This window comes from Equus asinus, chromosome 18, assembly GCF_041296235.1.
Source record: "Equus asinus isolate D_3611 breed Donkey chromosome 18, EquAss-T2T_v2, whole genome shotgun sequence".
NCBI classification, from domain to species: Eukaryota; Metazoa; Chordata; class Mammalia; order Perissodactyla; family Equidae; genus Equus; species Equus asinus.
Window position 1 is genome coordinate 28,846,565 of NC_091807.1, and position 19,770 is coordinate 28,866,334.

The 19,770-nt window shown below is 43.4% G+C and overlaps 1 protein-coding gene across 3 annotated transcripts in view; it reads right to left on the reverse strand.

Annotated features, from left to right (window-relative positions):
- TIAM1 (TIAM Rac1 associated GEF 1) overlaps nucleotides 1-19,770 on the reverse strand; it is a 359,691-nt gene that overhangs the window by 249,208 nt on the left and 90,713 nt on the right. The window contains exon 3 of one of the 3 annotated variants that reach the window (XM_070488753.1): nucleotides 9,069-9,128. The exons of the other annotated variants lie outside the window; for them this stretch is intronic. The gene's annotated coding sequence lies outside the window, so the exon portion shown is untranslated. The remainder of the gene's footprint in view (nucleotides 1-9,068; nucleotides 9,129-19,770) is intronic. 3 annotated transcript variants of the gene reach the window in all.

Sequence of the window (19,770 nt, forward strand, 5' to 3'; positions counted from 1 at the left end):
ATTAAAACTGGGTCAGTAGGCTGGCTGCTTGATCCGGGGATGGAGGAGGCAGAAGAAACCAACTGTGGTCCATTCTTTAAAGGGAATATTAAATATGACTTAAAACTCAGAAGTTGGTGGAATTTGGTCTAATATCTGATTGATAAACTCATTGAAGTCCCTTGGGAAACCATACTGGCAAAAACCAAAACACAGAGTGAGCCCAAACATTCTGTTCTACATAGAGTCACAGATGACATGTTTTTTTTTAACTTTAACTTGGTTTTCATGAAGTTTTGGTTTTCACGCCAGTTCCTATTGAAAATTAACTAGGAAGAAAAGTCATCTGAACAGTAAGAAAAGGAGGTTTGTTGTGGCTGCAGCCTGCAATCAACAGTAAACACATTACAGAGCAAAAGACGAGCCCCAAGAGAAACGAAAATGACAGAGTATGTTTTTAGGATTAGAGGTGACCAAGTAAAATTAAAAGTACTCTTGTAGAGAGAAAAACAACCGTTTAAAAAGAGAAAGCAAATCATCACTTCCTTGCAATCAAAAACTACCCCAAAATACTTTATAGAAACTGAGTGTGGCTACAGAGAACTTTTTGCAACTTTGCACCAAATGAGGGTGTAACCTTCTCAGCAGTTGCTAATACCCCTTCCTGCAGCTGTCATGTAATTAGACCTCTGGTTTTATTGCTATTACAATTAGCAAGACCCTGAAATAGGAGAAAGTGGTTTTACCTCTTACTCATAACATCCATTAAGTGATTCTCTCAAGGTTCAAAGCATAGCCCTTCCACTGGTCGTTACTTGTTGCAAAGTCAATATAATTTAAAAAAAAAAAAAAAAAACCTTTGCCTTAAAGGATGGGAATAAACAATTCAAATGGAAAGCTCAATATGTTAAAGGAGAGAATACAGCACTCAGTGCTAGCCAGGGGCAGGAAGATAAGACTATTCATACTGTACCCTGGTGGTATCGCTGATATGACCTTTTTTGTGTAAAGTAAATTGGCGACACATAAAGACTTTAAAAAGTGTTTAGACTCTGACGCAATAATTCCTCTTCGGAGGATCCATCCTAAGGAAATTATTCAAAATTTAGGAAAAGCACTCTACGGAAATAGAGATATCCACTGCAGTATTTCCTAACAATAGAATAAAAATTAGAGATGAGCGCTAGGGGTTTTGGACCCTGTCATTGTAGCTAAGTGGGAACTACATTTCCCAGAATTCCCTCTCCTGGACCATATTGGATCATGGTCGGCCATGAAAGGAGTTTGTCCAGGATTTGAAAGCACAAGTGGAGCAGTCGGTGGAGTCAGGTTGGTGAGCTCTGTATGGGGCAGCAGCGGGGCCATAGCCCCTTCAGCTCCTGAGCTAGGCACCTGTGCAGCTCCAAGGGCAAGGGCATGGGCATGGGGTCTTCTGCAAATCACCCAAAGCCATGAGCTGGGAGGTGGTGAGAGACAGACGTGGGCTTCGTTGTATCCTGGCTCCCTCAGCTCACCTGAAGCTTTTCTTCCTGACTGCATGTCCAGTCAGAGGCAGAGACAACAGCCTTCCACAGAGTTCTTCCAGCTCCCCTAAGTGCACAGGGTCACATGCCCATGATTAATTCCTCTTCCACATCCCTCACTGTGATGGTTAATTTTACACGTCAACGTGACTGGGCTGAGCAATGCCTAGACAGCTGGTAAAACTTTATTTCTGAGTGTGTCTGTGAGGGTGTCTCTGAAATGGATTAGCGTTTGCATGGGTAGACTGAGCAAGGAAGATCACCCTCACCAATGCGGTGGGCATCACCCAATCCAATGAGGGCCTGAATAGAACAAAAAGACAGAGGAAGAGCAAATCCTCTCTCTCTGTTCGAGCTGGGACATCCATCTTCTCCTGCCCTCAGACATAGGTGCTGCTGGTTCTCAGGCGTTCGGATTCAGACTGAATTACAACACCAGCTTTTCTGGTTCTCCAGCTTGCAGATAAGAGGCAGATAATGGGTCTACTTGGGCTCCATAATCGTGTGTTTATGGATGTATATGGATATATATATCCTATCGGTTCTCCTTCTCTGGAGAACCCTTACTAATACACTCACCAAACCCTAGCTGATGTTTAACCATGCATGCAAATGACAGTTAAGTAAACCCCAGTACAGCATACCATGGAACATTAAACACTTGTTAAAACAGATGTTTACAAAGTATTTAGGGACATTTGCAACACAACCATTTTTCCCATTGAATGGGAGAAAATATTAAGCTAGAATTTAAATTTATTTATTATGCACACTATATAACAAACAAAAACGAGACAGAGAAAAAGACTGCATCAAAGCACAACTGAAAGGTAAATAATAGTTCAATCTAGGTTGAACTAGGAATTAGCTCTTGTTTCTTTCTTCTACTATTTTCTAATTTTACAATTTTCTATATATTTTATGAATTTTTTTTAGAATTAAAATTCTTTAAGATTATGCCAAGAAGTAAAAGATCCAAAATACACAAAATAATATTGAAGGAGAAGAAAAAGGTGGAGGACTGATACCACCCAACTTCAAGATTTGCTATAAGACTGCAGTGATGAAGAGAGTGTGGCAAAAGAATAGACAAATAGATTAATGGGATAGGACAGAAAGCCCAGAAACAGATCTGCATAAATATAGTGAACTGATCTTTGACAAAGGAGCCATGGCAACACAATGGAGAAAATACAATCTTTCCAACAAATGGTGCCGAAACAACTGGACATTCATGTGCAACAAGAAAGACGACAGACTCAGACCTTACACCCTTCACAAAAATTAACTCAAAATGGATCACAGACTTAAATATAAAATGCAAAGCTATAAAACAATAAAAGTGAAAAACAAAACTACAGGGGTGGGCCCCAGTGGCCTAGTGGTTAAGTTCGCACACTCCACTTCAGTGGCCCAGGATTTCACCGGTTCAGATCCTGGGCGTGGACCTAGCACCGCTCATCAAGCCATGCTGAGGCGGCGTCCCACATAGCACAACCACAGGCACTCACAACTAGGATATACAACTATGTACTGGGGGGAGTTTGGGGAGAAGAAGAAAGAAGGAAAAAAGATTGGCAACAGTTGTTAGCTCAGGTGCCAATCTTTCAAAAAAAGAAAAATAGACCTTATTTTTTGGGCATATTCAACAGAATTGTAAATCTGATATTATTTCACTTTATTGCTAAAAAATCATTCAGTTATTTTCCAGGAGAAAAGCCAAACTTCTCGGCATCATCTGGCCACTGATCTTGCCAGCTTAGCTCATCTTATGACCCTGACATAAAAATAATAGTAATAATAACAACATAATGACAATAATAAAAATTGTGATCCCCAGAGGTGACCAAGCCCTCTGATTGCTCTGTACTTTCATATGTGATTCTCTCGGCCTGAAATACTCTCCTTCTTGCCCTTATTCATCTGAAGGCCACCCACTCACCAATTAAAACTTGAACTTCATTCGTCTGAAGACCTACCCGACTCCCCACTGCCATCAACTTCATCTTCCCAAATACTCCTCAGTACACTCAACACTGTCGTTCAGCCACTCTGACTAGACTGTCTCAAATGATTTTCTCTCTCCACTTGGAGGCCTTGTTAAAACTCATCCTGCTGGGCTCCACCCCCAGAGCTCTGATTCAGTAGGTCTAGGGTGGGGCCTGACAACATGCATTTCTAACAAGTTCCCAGACGATGCTGATGCTGCTGGTCTGGGGACCACACGGTGAGAACAGCTGAGCATCACTATGAGACCCTGGAAGGTGAGGACTATATCTTATTCATCAATGCATCCCAAAGCCTCAAGAACAGTGCCTGGCACTTAGCAGGTGCCCAGGATTGGTGAGAGACATGTTTGTTTAGTTTACTATTTTAAATAAATAAAATCCTTTCCAATAACCACACACGCAGCTAACATCACTAGAATGCAACATAACATGATGTGCAGAGTTACATGGACCCTGACGACTATTTGCTTGATCACACCTTTGTGAAATCTAGAAACCTTAATAAACAGGGGGTGAAAATATCAAAAATCCAAGATTCTCTTTTTTTGGTACACACTCTTTGTGAAAAGCTCTGCACGTTTTACAAACACATTGTACTTTCTATGTTGTTCCAGGCAAAGGGAAATACAGCCAGAAACAGGAGGAGATGGACAGAGGGTATTCTTTTGCTCCTAACTTCTCAATGGTTAAAGCCTAGATCATTTCCCCAAATGCCCTTCTATAATTCTTTACTCTGTCCCCTCTCCTCTACCTGCACAATTATATGGTGGACTGGCCGTGCTAAACCCAGGAGTGGTACCTTCCTGGTAACAGTGACCATCTCCTTCCCAGACACACCAGCAAGCCACTTTGTGAGAAAGCTCTAGGAATCTAGACAAGAGACGAAGTAATTCCACTTGTAAAGGCTGGGAGGATGTGCCAACATGCATGATTTGGGAGGGGACGGCATAGGGAGAAAGATTTCCCAGGGAAACAGTAGCAGCAAACACCCCGAGGTGTTAAAATATACAGCACGTCGCAGCAACATCAAGCCGTCTGCCCTACAGCTGAAAGGTAACGTGTGATGGAGGTAGCACTGGAAATAACCTGGAATCAGACTGTGGAAGGTCTTAAATACCATGTCACAAAGAGGGGACTACAATCTGTATACAGTAACTCCTGTCAAAGGGGAGTGACAATGATCAGACTTACATGTTGGAAAAACAAGTCTGGCGGCTGAATGAATGATACGGAGGCGGCGGGGGAGATGTGCCCTGCTTTACTGATAATCAAAGATGCCAAGTGAAACTGCAAAAGAAATACGAAACAAACTAAAATTTATATAAGTCTATCTTCATCCAACATTGAAGCAAAGGCTTTTTATTTGCTCTTTTCATTCTGCCTCACCTCGTTTCAAAAATGGCTTAAGGTAGATAAATAAGTCACTGAAACAATAAGTACTAAAGAAATTGAAAGCTAGACCTTTTGAGAACAGGAGAGTCAGGCAAGTCTTCCTAGATTTGATCTTGGCCTTTAAAAGATAAGAAAGACTTCTTCAGGATGAACGATGCCATTTCCAGTTATTGGTATCTTTAGGGACTTTGCAGAAGAGCTAAATTTACTTTGCTCTTTAAAAGCCAAAATCTTCTGAAATTCTACTTAATCCCAAGTTAACAACATTCAGGTGATTACATTGAGCAAACCGGGTACAAAAAGAAGAAGAGGAATACATCAGTTACGCTATCTGCGAACACCACCTCTGAAAACAGATCGAGTAATCCGATTTCTACTTCAACTGCAATTATGTTTTACAGTCCGTATTTTTAGTCCAAAGAGAGGGCAATTTTCTACCAAACTTTAGAAACTCAAGCTTTTCTCTTAGAACGATTTCTCGACATATGAAGAAGCAGCAAATTAAAAAAGGAATTGATCCCCTGATGGCTGAGAGGAGAGGTTTTAATTATGCTTTAAGATAAGGGTGATAATTGATTTATACTCTGATACATGTTAACTCCAAGATCATACACAAAAACAAAATAATTATCAAAGACAGTCATGGAACATGCTATTCCACATATGTAAGTTTACCATGTACCTAAAGCTTAACATTTTTAAATGTTCAAATATTGGTTTTTAATTTCTTAAAATCTATTTTGAAAGGGAAAGAAAGTATTGTTGAATACATTACAGAACTTTCACAACCAGCCAAAATAAAATAACAGGGGCCAGATTTAAACACCCACCTGAAACAATTTTTTAAAAAGGACAGAGCCAGCCCTTATGGCTTAGTGGTTAAAGTTCGGCACGCTCGGCTTCGGGGGCCCAGGATCGGTTCCTGGGCATGGAAGCACACCACTTGTCTGTCAGTAGCCATGCTGTAGCAGTTCACACAGAAGAACTAGAAGGACCTATAACTAGAATATACAACAATGTACTGGGGCTTTGGGGAGGGAAAAAAAAAAAGAGGAAGATTGGCAACAGGTGTTAACTCAGGGCAAATCTTTCCCAGCAAAAAAAAAAAGGAAAGAATATATGAGACAATGGTTCTCAGACATTGGATAACAGGAGCAGAGGACAGTGACCTCAAACAGACTAGAAACAAATGAGGTGAAGCCTTCAATTGCCAGGAGAGGAACCCAGGCAGGGCCCCAAGGTCTCCCAGAGTGGAGGAGACAGAGCTAAAATAGATTACACGCCACCTCGTCATTTGAAACGAAGATACCAGAGATTCCTGAACACAAAATCATTTGTTTCTTGATGACAATGGTCACCTGTTATTATATTATGCTCTAATACCTTGAAGACCGCATTTAGGTGCTGAAAAGTTTTCTTCTCAACACTGTTAAACTCTTGAAATTCAGGCCTGATCTTATAATGAGTTTTGATTTCCTCTCTTCCCAACAGGTTGTCACCACCCCTAACATCAACCGTCAGATGATACACTTTCATCGCAGTTATAGTTCATTGCGTCTTCCATTCTTCCAAGTCCCAAAGTCCAGAGCACTGGGGCATGGTAGGGAAAGGCTCTGTGCAAGACCCGCGGTGACTCTCCAGAACAAAGCCAAAAGCACTGGTGCCAGAACTGTGTGGCATCTGTGTTAACAGCTTGACCTTTGGGATGCTCTGGGTTCCTCTAGAGAGTAGAGTTTGTCAGACAAGTGACCTCTGGCCTGGCACACAGTAGGCACGCAATGAATAACTACCAAATTCATTCATTAATTAGTGAATGAATAAAGTATTATGGTTAAAAGTCTCAGGCAACATATATCTTCTTTCCTAAATTCAAAATCTATTTATGCGTAGATCTACCTAAACAGACCAGTTGGATGCCCTTCAGTCCTGAGAAGATTAATTCTTCGCTTCCTCTCTAGGAGCAATCTCCAAGGTTCACACCAAGAATGTCGTCAGGGCAACTGGCCACCCCTCTGCCTGTATTAAACATGTTTGTAGAGGAACAATGGAATCCACGTTCCACAATGGCCACCTCAGACTTCAAACAGTCTTAATGTCTTTAAAACCAACATCCAATTTCATTCAAGTCAGCTTTGAAAGGCTCTTAGTCCTGGAGCTTAAAACAACAAGGAAACACAATAAGGTAAAAAGGGTTTCTTTGATGGACCCAGGAATGTCAAGTTACTCTAAAGACATGAGACCACGAAATGCCTTGTCAATTCACGCAAACAAGACTTTAATTAGTAATTCAGGGGAAAGGATCGATCTAATTGTCATATAAAAAGGACCAGTGGAGAAAAAGCCCGGGGTGACTCACACTTCTACACGGAGCATCATAATGACTCCATAAAAAAGCGTAATGATGACTTCTGCTCACATAGCAACTCACAGATTATGTGACAGAACTAACCCCATTCAACTCCCATTCACAGTTCAGACAGCATTAAGAAAAACTGGCCTGGTGTTCCTCAGGCCTTCTTTGCCTCATAAACTCTTACTCTGCCACCAAGACCCTCCTCACATGCCACCTCCTGGGTGAAACTTTCCTTCACATCTGTAAAGAAACTTGGCCATTCTGCCCTCTATTGTCCCACAGAACTTTATCCCCATCCCTACACTAGCACTCGCTCTACTATGGTGGAACGTATCTACTCATCTATCGTCCTCTAAAGTGTCCAGCACTGTCGCTGGCCCATAGCAGCCACTTGACAAACAAATGATCCTTGGCCCCAAAGGATGAATTCATTTATTTTAAACATAGAAACTTCACTGTAGCTAACTCTAAAATATTTGCATGTTTCTCCTCTCAAAAGCAATCTATCTTCATGAAAGAAAATTTGGAAAATACATTAAAGTACAATCAGGCATCGCTTAACAACAGGGATAGATCCTACAATTATGTGATATGGATATTCCACAGTTTATTTAACCATTTCTCTGTTTTGGGACAATTAGATTGCTTCCAATAGTTCGGAATGGACATGACGTGGCTAGATCTTGGTTCAAATCTCAGATTGCTTCATTAATGGACAATCAACCTTTTGGCAGTGGAAGATGAAGAGGCTTATGAATGTAGCAGCTACCGTCATCAGCTACTCTTTACTAACTCCCTTAAGCTCCAGACAACACAAAGGTCCAAGAAGTGACCATGTTACAGGGTCACACAAACGTATTCACAATTTTCTCCAAGAGCTGACACTCTGTGCTGTGTTTCTCAAACAGGGCACTGGATAGAGGTAACAGATCTGTGTACGGACCTACCTTAAGCTAACGTGTTGAGCTATAACCCCTTTCTCACCCTTTTTCCCAGATATCCTGGTCTCTCTCCAAAGTCCTCTTCCGCATCTTACCTCTTACTCCTTACTAACTCTTAAGAAACCCTCCAAAAATCAAATCAGTTTCATAACCTTGGCACGACTGGCATTTTCAGCTGGATAATTCTTTGTCCGGGTGGAGGGGGGTGGTTCGTACATTGTAGGATGTGTGGCAGCATCCTTGGCCTCCACTCACTAGATGCCAGCAGCAAACCCCTCAAACTGACAACCAAAACTACCTCCAGCCATTGCCAAGTGTCTCCTGGAGGGCAAATTCATCCCCAGTTGAGAATCACTGATCTAAATTAATCATTTAGTTGTTTGATAATACAGACAGGTCAACCAGAGGTGAGAACCAAGTTTCAACTAATATGCTAACTATGATTAATTGGTAGTGTTCACCTGACGTCATGCCCAACGAAAAGTGCTACGGTTGATTGGTGATGTCTGCCATGGGTTGGGAAGGGCAGTCTGCCATCTCCATTAATTTACTAGATTAGTTTATCAGCTGGACAAGAGGAGGGGGATAGCACAATGTCTAAAACTGAATTTGCCCACAAAGAGACCCAATACCATTTTCCCTTGACCCCGTGAGAAGAATTACAGAAACCTTAAAAGCATTCTATTCTTTAAAATGCATTTGACTGGTAACATTCTATGAAATGATCTTTAAAAGAAATTATAGTTGACCAGTCATTAATATTTATAAGCTTCCTATACTAGCTGAGCATGGTGTACACCATCAAAAGCTGGTAAGAAATAGAACTGACTTTACCCACATCCTCAAAAAACTGGCAGTATTGGATGCTCACCCGGAAAGCATAATTTTCATGGAAGGAAATAGAACCACTTTCTTCTGTGCCATGTAATCTCTGTGTAAAAAGAAAGAAAGAGAAGGTTGTCTCCAAAAACCACTGGTTGTCCAAGAATATAATGGCTAATGCGCAACAAATCAGACTGAGAAGGAACAAAGTCATGGATTACTTATGATTCTGATTGTTAGCAAGCTCTTGATTACCCAGAATGCAACCTTGCACAGTTACCTAACCTCTCTGTGCCTCAGCCTCAGTCTCCCTCATCTGGTAAAACAGGAATAAAATAGTACCAACACCTCCTGGTATTGTTAGGATGAGGAAATAAGATAACAACAAAGGCCATACAGTAAATTCTAAAAACGTTAGTTAATACTCTATGTTAGTTAATATAGTAAATATTGTTTGATATATTATATTCAACCCAGAAAACTTCCACGAGCCTGTGTCTATTTGCCAGTAGCTTAGTAACTGCTGGTGTTGAGAAATTAGAAATCCAAAAAAGTCTGAAAGACTCTGTATTCACAATCTGGTTTTCACTTACAATTGCAATTTGCTCAAATCGTATCTCACATATATCCAAATACTTCTTCTTATTCCATGAACTTTGCTTGGTGAAGTTAAAGATAACTGATCCCACACCATCCTTCTGGCTCCCTCCCCTACCATGTCCCCACATCTGTCTAATTCCTGACACAAAATAAACCCAAATCCTTGGCCTTTTAAAAAATCAAAATACAAATGACCAAGTCAATAGCAGATACTGTCAGAGTTTTCATGGTCCCAGATCAGTGATTCTAAGCAGAAGAGGTTAGGAAAACCCTTGTCTTCAAAGGGTTTAAAGAGACAAATGAAATAGCAAACCATCCACAGTAGTTAGTTGCTAAGGGAAGCAAGCACATTTCCTGTGCTCCACATTCTGGTCCCCAGCATCCCATTATGGAATGAAGCACCACAAGGTAATATCCTGATGTGTTCCCGAGGCAGAAGAGTTGCAGCAAGATGACTGTGCAGCCACTGGGAAGAGATGGTAACCCTGACTGTTTAATCAGCTGGTCTGAACAGCTCAACACGTTTTTCCAAACCTAGAATATGGGCAGAAAAATCAACGGTGATTTTGTATGTTCAACTTCTCTTTTTTACTTTGGAAGGAGTTGCTTGCTTTTTTCCATGCAAAAAGTCCCAGCATGACAGAATCATGGAACAAGGGGACTGAAAGGCACTTGGCAATCATTATGTACAGTGTTTCTCAAAGTGTGGCCCAAGCACCCTCTTAGATCAGAAATGCCTATGACACTTGTTTAAAAGGCAGATTCATTTGTTGGTGTCAAACTTTCCCTCTTCCTCTGGCCAACATTTCCTAGCCTCTTTTGAAGAGAAATGTGACAGTGTGACTTGATTCTAGCCAATGAAATATGAGTGGAAGAAATGTGTCCTCCCTCATAGGAGCCTTCATGTTCTCTCCCCTCCCATGATTTGACTCACAGGAATATGGCGACCGTGGAAGGAACATGTTGAGATGACAGAGCCACAATATGGAAGGAGCCTGGGTCCTGCAATCACCATTTGGGAGAGAACTTTACGTGAGCAAGACATAAACTTTTGTTGGGGAAAGCCACTGTAATTTTGGATTTTCTTTCAGGAGTTAGCCTTCTCTAGTTAATGCACAGGGTCTCATCTTGAACATATTGCTTAGGAATCTAGAGGTTGTTAAAGAAAAAATTATTCTCACATATGTTAAAATGGTCAGGAAGACTTATTCAAGACTATTGTAATAGGGGTATTGCAATAGGGGACAGAAATCAAGCTCAACTCTGAATATAACAAGGACAAGTAAGGATGTATAGCCAAGGAGCAGGGTGAAGAGGCCAGTGAAAAATTACCAAGAGGAGACATCAAGGGTAGGAGGATTCTTGCTAAACTGGCCTAAGGGGATTCTTGCTTAAAGACAGGCCAAGGATACAGACATCAAAGGTGGAGGATGAGGAACTTGATCAGATTTCAAGAGGGGTCAGACCTCAAGGGTGGGAGGATAACTTAGATCCTTTTCTAAGCCTGCGCTGGACAGGCCAAAGAGAGAACCAGGGGCCAAAGTCCAGACAAGATGAAAAGAGGGCTCAGAGGAGCCTGATTAAAGGTCAAGAAGAGAGACTTTGTCAAGACTGAGCCCTGGACTTCTGCACTTTAACAATCTCAGTAAGATTTAGGAAGGAAAATAAGCCAAAGGAGGGGAAGAACCCTCCACCAGGCCACACAGGCAAACCCTGAAGGAACCAGGACTAGCAGTCCCCCGCGATCAGTCAGGTTTGATCCAATGTTTCAGTGAACTAAACATTAAAAATCAAATTGAAATGTATCACTACAACACACATGTTATCCAGGATGGAAAACATCTTTTAACTACCTTGGAGCAATTTAAGCAGAAAGGATTTCTGCCTAAAAACTAGAAAACTTGGACTCACCTTTCATTTCACAGCTTTAGCTCTGAAAAACAAAGGAAAGAAGGATGGGAAGGAACGGGTTCCCAAAGAGCCCACTGTGGGACATGGCCAGGCCTGTCAGATTCCCCAACTGCTCAGTCATTGGGAATAATTAAACCCTCCAGTAATGGAGAAGAAATAATGAACAGTCATTTCAGGGCCAGCTCCCCAGACATTATAAAACAGTGGGAAGTGGGAGGAGACAACCTTTCCCCACAAGACAATTACCTTAGAGGGCCACAGATGCCCCCACAGTCCAAAACACTTTTAGAATTGGGTTCAGAGTCTATTGACCATTCTGCCATATATCCTCACTGGATTAATTCTTTGCCCTTGAGGAAGGATATAATTTTTTAAAAATGGTTTTTAACAAATAATCATGTGGAGTTAAGCATTAATATTCCCTCAGTGCACTCTCCTGCTTCTGGCTTCTCTCCCCATGCCCTGCATTGGCCTGTTGAAGCCCTACTTGACCAGTTCACGTGCCCTTGGGTAAGAAACGTCACTTGACCACTGCCACCACTGTTGGAAGAAAATCCCCAGATCTCAGACTTCTGTGGTCCATCAGTTGGGAATCTCTGCTTTCAAAGTCTAATTTCTAATAAGCATATTGGAGACAAAAAGAATCATTTTTTAAAGCTACGGTTTGGATAATGAGCCCTGAATTATTCTAGTTTTCCAAGTTTTTGTTCTCAAGGAGGCTAACGGTATCCACCCCCTTTTGCAAATCCCTAAAAACTGGGACTTGGAATTCATTGTCGGCAACACAACTCTGACTGGTTATGTAACATAAAATATCAGACAGAGCTGGCTCCCAAGCAAGTCATTTAGAACATATTTCATAAAAGCTGGACCTCATGGAGCACAGCCTCCCAAAAAGCCAAAGAGAAGTTGCAGTGCGTAAACTGTCCATCCTTGGACCCTCCTCGGGCTCAAATTAAAATAGCCCAGAGGAGAGAAATTGATGAGATTTCATTAAGTGAAAAATCTCATGAAAATCAATTCTAACCTCTTTAGCTCCCAGCAGCGGGACCCGTATTTCTGCGGACAGTGTTGAAGACAAGCCATCCCATGAAAATTACAACAGCACTTACCAAACAACTTTAATCCACTCTCCTAAGTGGAGGCACTAAAATTTAGAATTTGCACTGGCTTTCCTGTTGTTGAAAAGCATAGCGCTGAGTCAGCCCACATCAGCACAGGAAAACAGCAACTAAGGAATACAGCTTCCTGGTTTAAAAATAAAAATCAATAAAAGCAGATTTCTAAATTCCTTATTGCAATAAATTTCAAGGGAGGAGTGAAATATCTACAATGCCGCAACGGTTTTAAAGCATGAGGGGTCTGGACTGATGAATTTCAAGTTTATGCTCCGGGAATTTACAAGGAAAAAGTTGAAGATCAATGACTAATTGTTACAATATTAATTTCATATCTACATTCGCCATAAGCACTGAAGCGAAATCTGTCAGCTTGAGGAAAGTGAGACTGGACTATTTCTTAGGACCTCAGATAAATAATGATCTAATATCCAAATTAACTGGATTCTGCCATTAAATATTTAACAATAAAAAAATATATGTCAGTAACTCTTTTTAAGAATAAGAGAATGCAAACACAACTATTGTTTTTGCTATAGACAATGATATAATCAGTAACAAGTAGGTAACATGGCTTGCCAAGTGGTGCCATGTCCGCACCTGGGATCTGAACTGGCGGACCTTGGGCCGCCAAAGTGGAACGTGCACACTTAACCGCTGCACCACCAGGCAGTCCCCGAAGAGTTAATTTAAGACTACCTTCCATTACTTCCTGAGTTGGAATATATCCATTGAATTTATCAGTTAGCCCTACCTGGCCCCAGGAAACGAATGCGTTCAGAAGGAGGAGGAAAACCAAGGGGAGATTGGGGTTTTGTTGGTTGTATTTTTGGTTTGGGTTTTGAGAGGTCCATTTATGGGGGCTTAGTGGCGGTGCTGTTGCTTCAATTTTTAAACTGTGCCTTTAGCCAAAATTTCTACAGCTGAAAATTATAAGCAACCTCTTGCTGTTCTCTACTTAAGGTAGTTACGTAACTTCTGGCCATACCAGGCCCCGTGACCCAGACACCCATTCCTGCAACAGAGGCATCCTGCACAATTCCATTCGTCCTGTGCTGAGACTCACTGGTGCTCACTTTCAGAGAGCTGGCTGGGCCTCCACGGAAGCTCGCAGGCTGGCTTCCATAGTGAACCAGTTACTGTACCGTCAAGTGCAAGTTTACGAGCATTCCTGAGTAAAGACCACGGAATGATGAGGTATGAATGAGAAGGATACAGAGAAGGCAAAGGAAACAGGAAAGAAATATGGAGCATCCCCAACATACCAATGGGAGGTGTTCATTCACCACAATCGGAAGGTGGGACAAGGAAGACCTTCCGTCACGGTGCCCCACAGCCACAGCTGGGCCACTCAGCTGGCCCACCAAAGCCTTTTCAACACAAAATGCTATAAATGTGCTACACATCTTCAACGAAAACAATGCGAAAAACAGAAAAGTTGCAAATCTTGCAGGAAAATTAAAGCCAAACAGTTAACTTCAAAAGGAAATATTTTATTCATCGTAAAAGCTGGTGCTTAAAGAAAAGTAAATTTAATTAGAAGAAAATAGGATGGCTAGAGACACTCTTGGAAATTTTCAGTGGTCTTGAGAGACCAGTGGCCCTGTTTATTATTAAGAATTTCATTTAAAGATGAATGATCCCAATACTACCCTGAACCTCATGAACCACAAATATGAGGGCCATTTTGGGTCATCAATAGGATAATAAGGAGAAAGAAAAGCAAGAGGCAGGGGAAAAGGGAAGAGAAAATGATTTCAAAAAGCAGAGAAGATGGAGACAGTAGAGAAAGAGGGAAGAAATTTTCCGAAAGTCATTGCAAAAGAACTGGAAGAGGAGGAAGAATGTGAGAATGAGTTATCTGTGTTAAAAATCGAGCTGTGAGTTCAGAGACGAAGGAGGGAGGGAACCAAATGGAGATGGAGGGACTGCAGCTCAGACGCTTCTCTGCTTCATCCACTGGAAGATTAGCCGGATAATGCTGACCTGGGAAATAAGGAGATGGACAGCAACCTGGATGAGCTTGGGTTAGTCAGGGTTCTCCAGAGACACAGAGGAAAAACACACATTTATATACATATATATATGTAAAAGGAGAGAGAGCGAGACATTTGTTACAAAGAATTAGTTCACACAATGATGAAGGCTGACAAATCCAAGATCTGCAGCTGGCAAGCGGAAGACCCAAGAGAGCTGAGGGTATAGTTCCAGCCCAAGGCCAAAGGCAGAAAAGAAACACTGATGACCCAGCTTGAAGGTGGTCAGGCAGGAGGAATTGCCCCTTATTTGGGACAGGGTCTGTTTTTTGTTCTATTCAGGCCTTCACCGGATTAGACAAAGCCCATGCACATTAGGTAGGGCAATCTTCAACCTTGGTCTATCGATTCAAAAACATCCTCAGAGAAACACTCCGAAAAACATTTGGACCGAAAATCTGGGCTCTAGGTAGTCTAGTCAAGTTGACATGAAATTAACCATCATGATAGTCAGAGTGTCACAGGCCCCAACACAAACACATGAGAAATACTGGTAACTCCTAAAGCACCTATACCAGGAAAGATTAGAGGACGGAATCTAAGGTAGGAGCGCAACGCAGAGAAGCCCAAGGACAGGGGCCGACCATGGAGGTGTTTTGCAAACATTCAATCCCAACTCCGCATCTGACCTTGGGCTACAACTTCCCCATCCCTCAGGACTCTACATTCAGAACCGTGGCAGCTCTCAAAAGGCATGAGTTTTTTGGCTCAGAGAGTCCAGCTATATCTAGTTGAGTCCTCTGGCCTCCACTTCTGAAGATCCCTGTGACCAAGGTACTTGACCTCTCCCAGCCTCAGTTTCCCCATTTGCAAGAGTAAATGCGCTAACAGCATCCACTACAAAGATTGTTCTGGAGAGCAAATGAAGCAATGGATGTTAAGGACTTAGTCCAATGCCAGATACACAGTAGATGCCTGAAAAAATCATAGCTGGGGGGCCCGCCCAGTGGCACAGCGGTTAAGTTCGCACGTTCCGCTTCAGCGGCCCAGGGTTCACTATTTCAGATCCCGGGTGCGGACATGGCACTGATTGTCAAGCCATGCTGTGGTAGGCATCCCAAATATAAAGTAGAGGAAGATGGGCCCGGATGTTAGCTCAGGGCCAGTCTTCCTCAGCAAAAAGAGGAGGATTGGCAGCACTTAGCTCAGGGCTAATCTTCCTAAAAAAAAATAAATAGTAGCTGGGCTCCAGCTCTGTGGTGTAATGGTTAAGTTCAGCATGCTCTGCTTCAGTCGCCTGCATTTGCAGGTTCAGATCCTGGGCACAGACCTACACCACTCACCAGCCACGCTGTGGCAGCATCCCACATGCAAAATAGAAGAAGACTGGCACAGATGTTAGCTCAGGGCTAATCTTCCTCAAGCAAAAACAGAGGAAGATGAGGAACAGATGTTAGCTCAGGGCTAATCTTCCTCATCAAAAAAAAAAGGGGGCCGCCCGGTGGTGCAGCAGTTAAGTGCGCACGTTCCGCTTTGGCGGCCCGGGGTTCACCGGTTCGGATCCCGGGTACGGACATGGCACTGCTTGTCAAGCCATGCTGTGGTAGGCATCCCACATATAAAGTAGAGGAAGATGGGCACGGATGTTAGCTCAGGGCCAGCCTTCCTCAGCAAAAAGAGGAGGATTGGCAGCAGATGTTACCTCAGGGCTAATCTTCCTCAAAAAAAAAAAAAAATCATAGCTGTTTTGTTTTGTTTTTTAATTAACCACTAGTTCCTTCCACAAAGTTTCCACTCAGAAAAATACCAGCTACTTCCACGGAGAAACCTGCCTAGTAACTGTCACAACTCACTGCTCTTTCTTGGGTGGGACTGGGTTTGGCATCAGGGTAACCTACTATGGAAAGCATCAGGAGAGCTCCCTGCAAACTGACCAAGACCAAGTGAGAAAGGCACCAGCCTGGGCCTGATGAGATCAGGCAGAAAAGCAAATGTCTGGCAGGTTTCAAAAAAAGAAGGAAGGTGTGTGGAGCCTGGGGGACTTCCTCTGGGCAACCAGTCTGTTATCAGGCAGCAACCACATAGGCAGCCCTGCCCCTCCCCTTGAAACCAAACTGAAGGGATGACGGAGGGAGCGGGTGGAGGAGAATGCAGCTGCAGAGAACAGGACTGCTTGCCCCTGGGGAGCACAGCTGCCCTCTCCCCTACCGGCTGTTATGAGGCAGAGGCGGGACTCCATTCCGTCCTTCCCAGAATACATAAGACAACTCCAAATCCTATCAAAAGATGGCAATCCCCCCAAGTCACTTCCTTTAAAGGGCCCTTTCCAAATTCCCTGTCATAAACAACGGGCTTCTCTCCTATTCCAGAGAAGCGAGGCCTAGATCTTCTCCAACAAGCGTGCTCAACTCCCTGCAGGAAGCAGGAACCACGGCGGTTCCTCCTCCAAGTCCGCTTTTTCTCCCGGGTACCCCGCTTCCCACTCAGATCTAAGCTCCTTCAAGGCAGAACCGGTGCTTCCTCTCTGCCTCTGGCTTCCCAGGGCTTTGGAAAGTGCAGAGCACACAGCAGGCACCCAAAAGACCCCGACAAAGAGCAGTGTTGACCTGCAGAGGGGCCAAGGGGGACATGGTGGCCCTCTCCCCTCCTTGAGAGTTCATCAAAACCGTCCCTGTGGGCTTCAGACTTCATTAACCAGCACCTCATCCATCCAGAAGTCAATTAAGCTAAGAAGCCAAACTGAGAATTTAACAGGAAAAAAGTTCACGCAAGATGGATAGGGCTGAGGCCCCACATGCAAGGAGAGGCCTTGTCACCTGTATGACAGCGCAGAGAGGTTTGTAGCTCTGAGCTGTGCATAAATCAGGCCTCGAGCAGAAGGTGCGGCCAGTCAACTGGGCCACAGGCATTCTGGTGCTGGCCATCAACCACGCCTGCGGATGTCTGGGGTGCCCAACCTGAGGCAGAGCCAGCCAAAGGGACAGGCATCCAGGGGTACTCAGACAGCCAAAGAGCATACTTGATTTACTATATCATATTTTTCTCATGAGCATTTTAATTCAGATAATTCACCCAACATTACTTTAATAAAAAAAAAAAATTCTGTGTACAGGGAAGTTAGCCAAGTCTAGACACGGTTGAGTAATCCAATTCAAGTGACCTTGATGGTTCCAGCATGAAGCCAGGTGAAGAGCACAGGTATAAGTGGAGCTCAGAGAGAGGGGCAATCCAGGATGCTTGGGCGAGGTGGGAAGAACACTGCTGGCAACAGCTGGAGGGGGCACTGAAGACATCCCTGGGGGACAAGAGCTCTGAACCAACAGGGCAGAAATGCAGAAGGGAGACAACCCAGGAAACAGGAGACAACATCAGGAAAAGGCTGGAAAATTAGGTTAACATTAGACTCTAGGGGAAACCCAATACCTGTGTGTGTGGGTGGGTGGCTGGGTGTATGTGAGTGTGTGTCAGAGAAAGACAAAAACAGAGAGAGAGAGAGAGGTACAAAAGTCAGTGATTAGGAAGATAGATTTCAAAGGACACTTCCAGGAAAATTTGAGAGGACTTAGTAAGTGAAAGAATGATGGAAATGACAAAGAAAGAGAGATATCAATTGTTAATGGCCAGGCTAAAAATCTGGTGGCTGGAAGACCAGACGTAATGCTAACAGACATCAGGAATTGGGAAGAGGGAAAATGGTGAGTTCTGGTTTCAGGGTGAATTTTCCAGATCAGTGAGCCATCCTATGGAGGGCACATCCTAAGGGGACCCCAGCCCCTCCCATCAAATGTGGGCAGGACCTGTGATTTGACTCTAACCAAGAGAATATGGCAAAGCTGATGGGATGTCACTCCAGTGGCTACATTTCATTCTATAAGACTCCCTCTTAGCAGACAAACTTCCAGGTTGTGAACTGCCTATGGAGGGGCCCCTGTCTCAGGACATGTGGTCAGCCGCTACGAGGTAAGGACAGCGTCCAGCTAACAGCCAGGAAGAATCCAGAGCTCTCAGTCCCATAACCGCAAGGAAATGAACTCTCCCTATACCAGCAACAAGCCTGGAGGCAGCTTCTTCCCCAGACCAGCATCCAGATGAGAATGCAGCCTGGGCAACAGCTAAATTATAACCTTACGACCCACGAAACTGCCCAGACTCCTGACTCACAGACCCGTGAGCTCCTAAGTGTGTGTGTTGTTTTAAGACCCTGCATTTGTAGTTATTTGTTATGCATCCCTGAGAAAGTGGAGTGATTGGGCTGAAGCTCAGGAGGGAGGTCAGCTACGGACACGTGTCCATCACACAGTGGCTAAGAGCCCACATGCTGGAAGCAAATGGCCAGGGACTGGGCCCCAGCACTTCCTAGCTGTGGGACCACCGGCAAGTTACGCATTCTCTCGGTACCTCAATGTCATCACTCATAAAACAGACAAAGCAATAGTGCCCATCGCCCAAGCTCGCTCCTGATGATTAAATTAGTTAGTAACCGTTAAGCGCTTCGAACAAAACCTGCTCTAGAGTAAGCACAAAGGCAGAATGTGCTAAGAAAGGCAAAGCCATGAGCAAGGGAGGAAAGAAGACGGGCCAGGGAAAAGTTAAAGAAGAGTCAGATAGAAAGTGGCCAGGAGGATGAACTAAACCAGAGTCCCAAGTCTCACCCATCAAGACCAGAGAGAACTTCAGTGGGGGGATGTCAAGAAATATTAGGAAAAGGTGGGGTCTAGGGAAAGTCATCGGATGAAAGAGCAGTAATAGAATGAAGGTGTGTCCATGGGTTAAAATGGAAATAGCCAAAAAAGGGAAAAAAATTAACTGCCCTACAAAGATCGAATGACCTGGCCTACTCACCTCACTGAGCCCTTCTCTACTAGCCCGCTCCCTGTTCAGACAGAGGGATGCCCCCTCCTCACAGCCTTGGCACTGGCTCTTATAACCTCTTTCCAGAATGTTCTTCCTTAATATCCACACTTCCTTCCAGTGTTTGCCCAAAAGCCCCCTCTCATCAGACCAGTCCTGACCAATGTATTTAAAATTGCAGTGCAATCGCCTTGCACCCTGCTATCCTTTATCTGTAGCATTTCACTCCTGCTACCAACCTACAAGATTAAGTACTTGTTGTGTTTATTGGCTTTCTGTCTCCCCTGCTAGAATG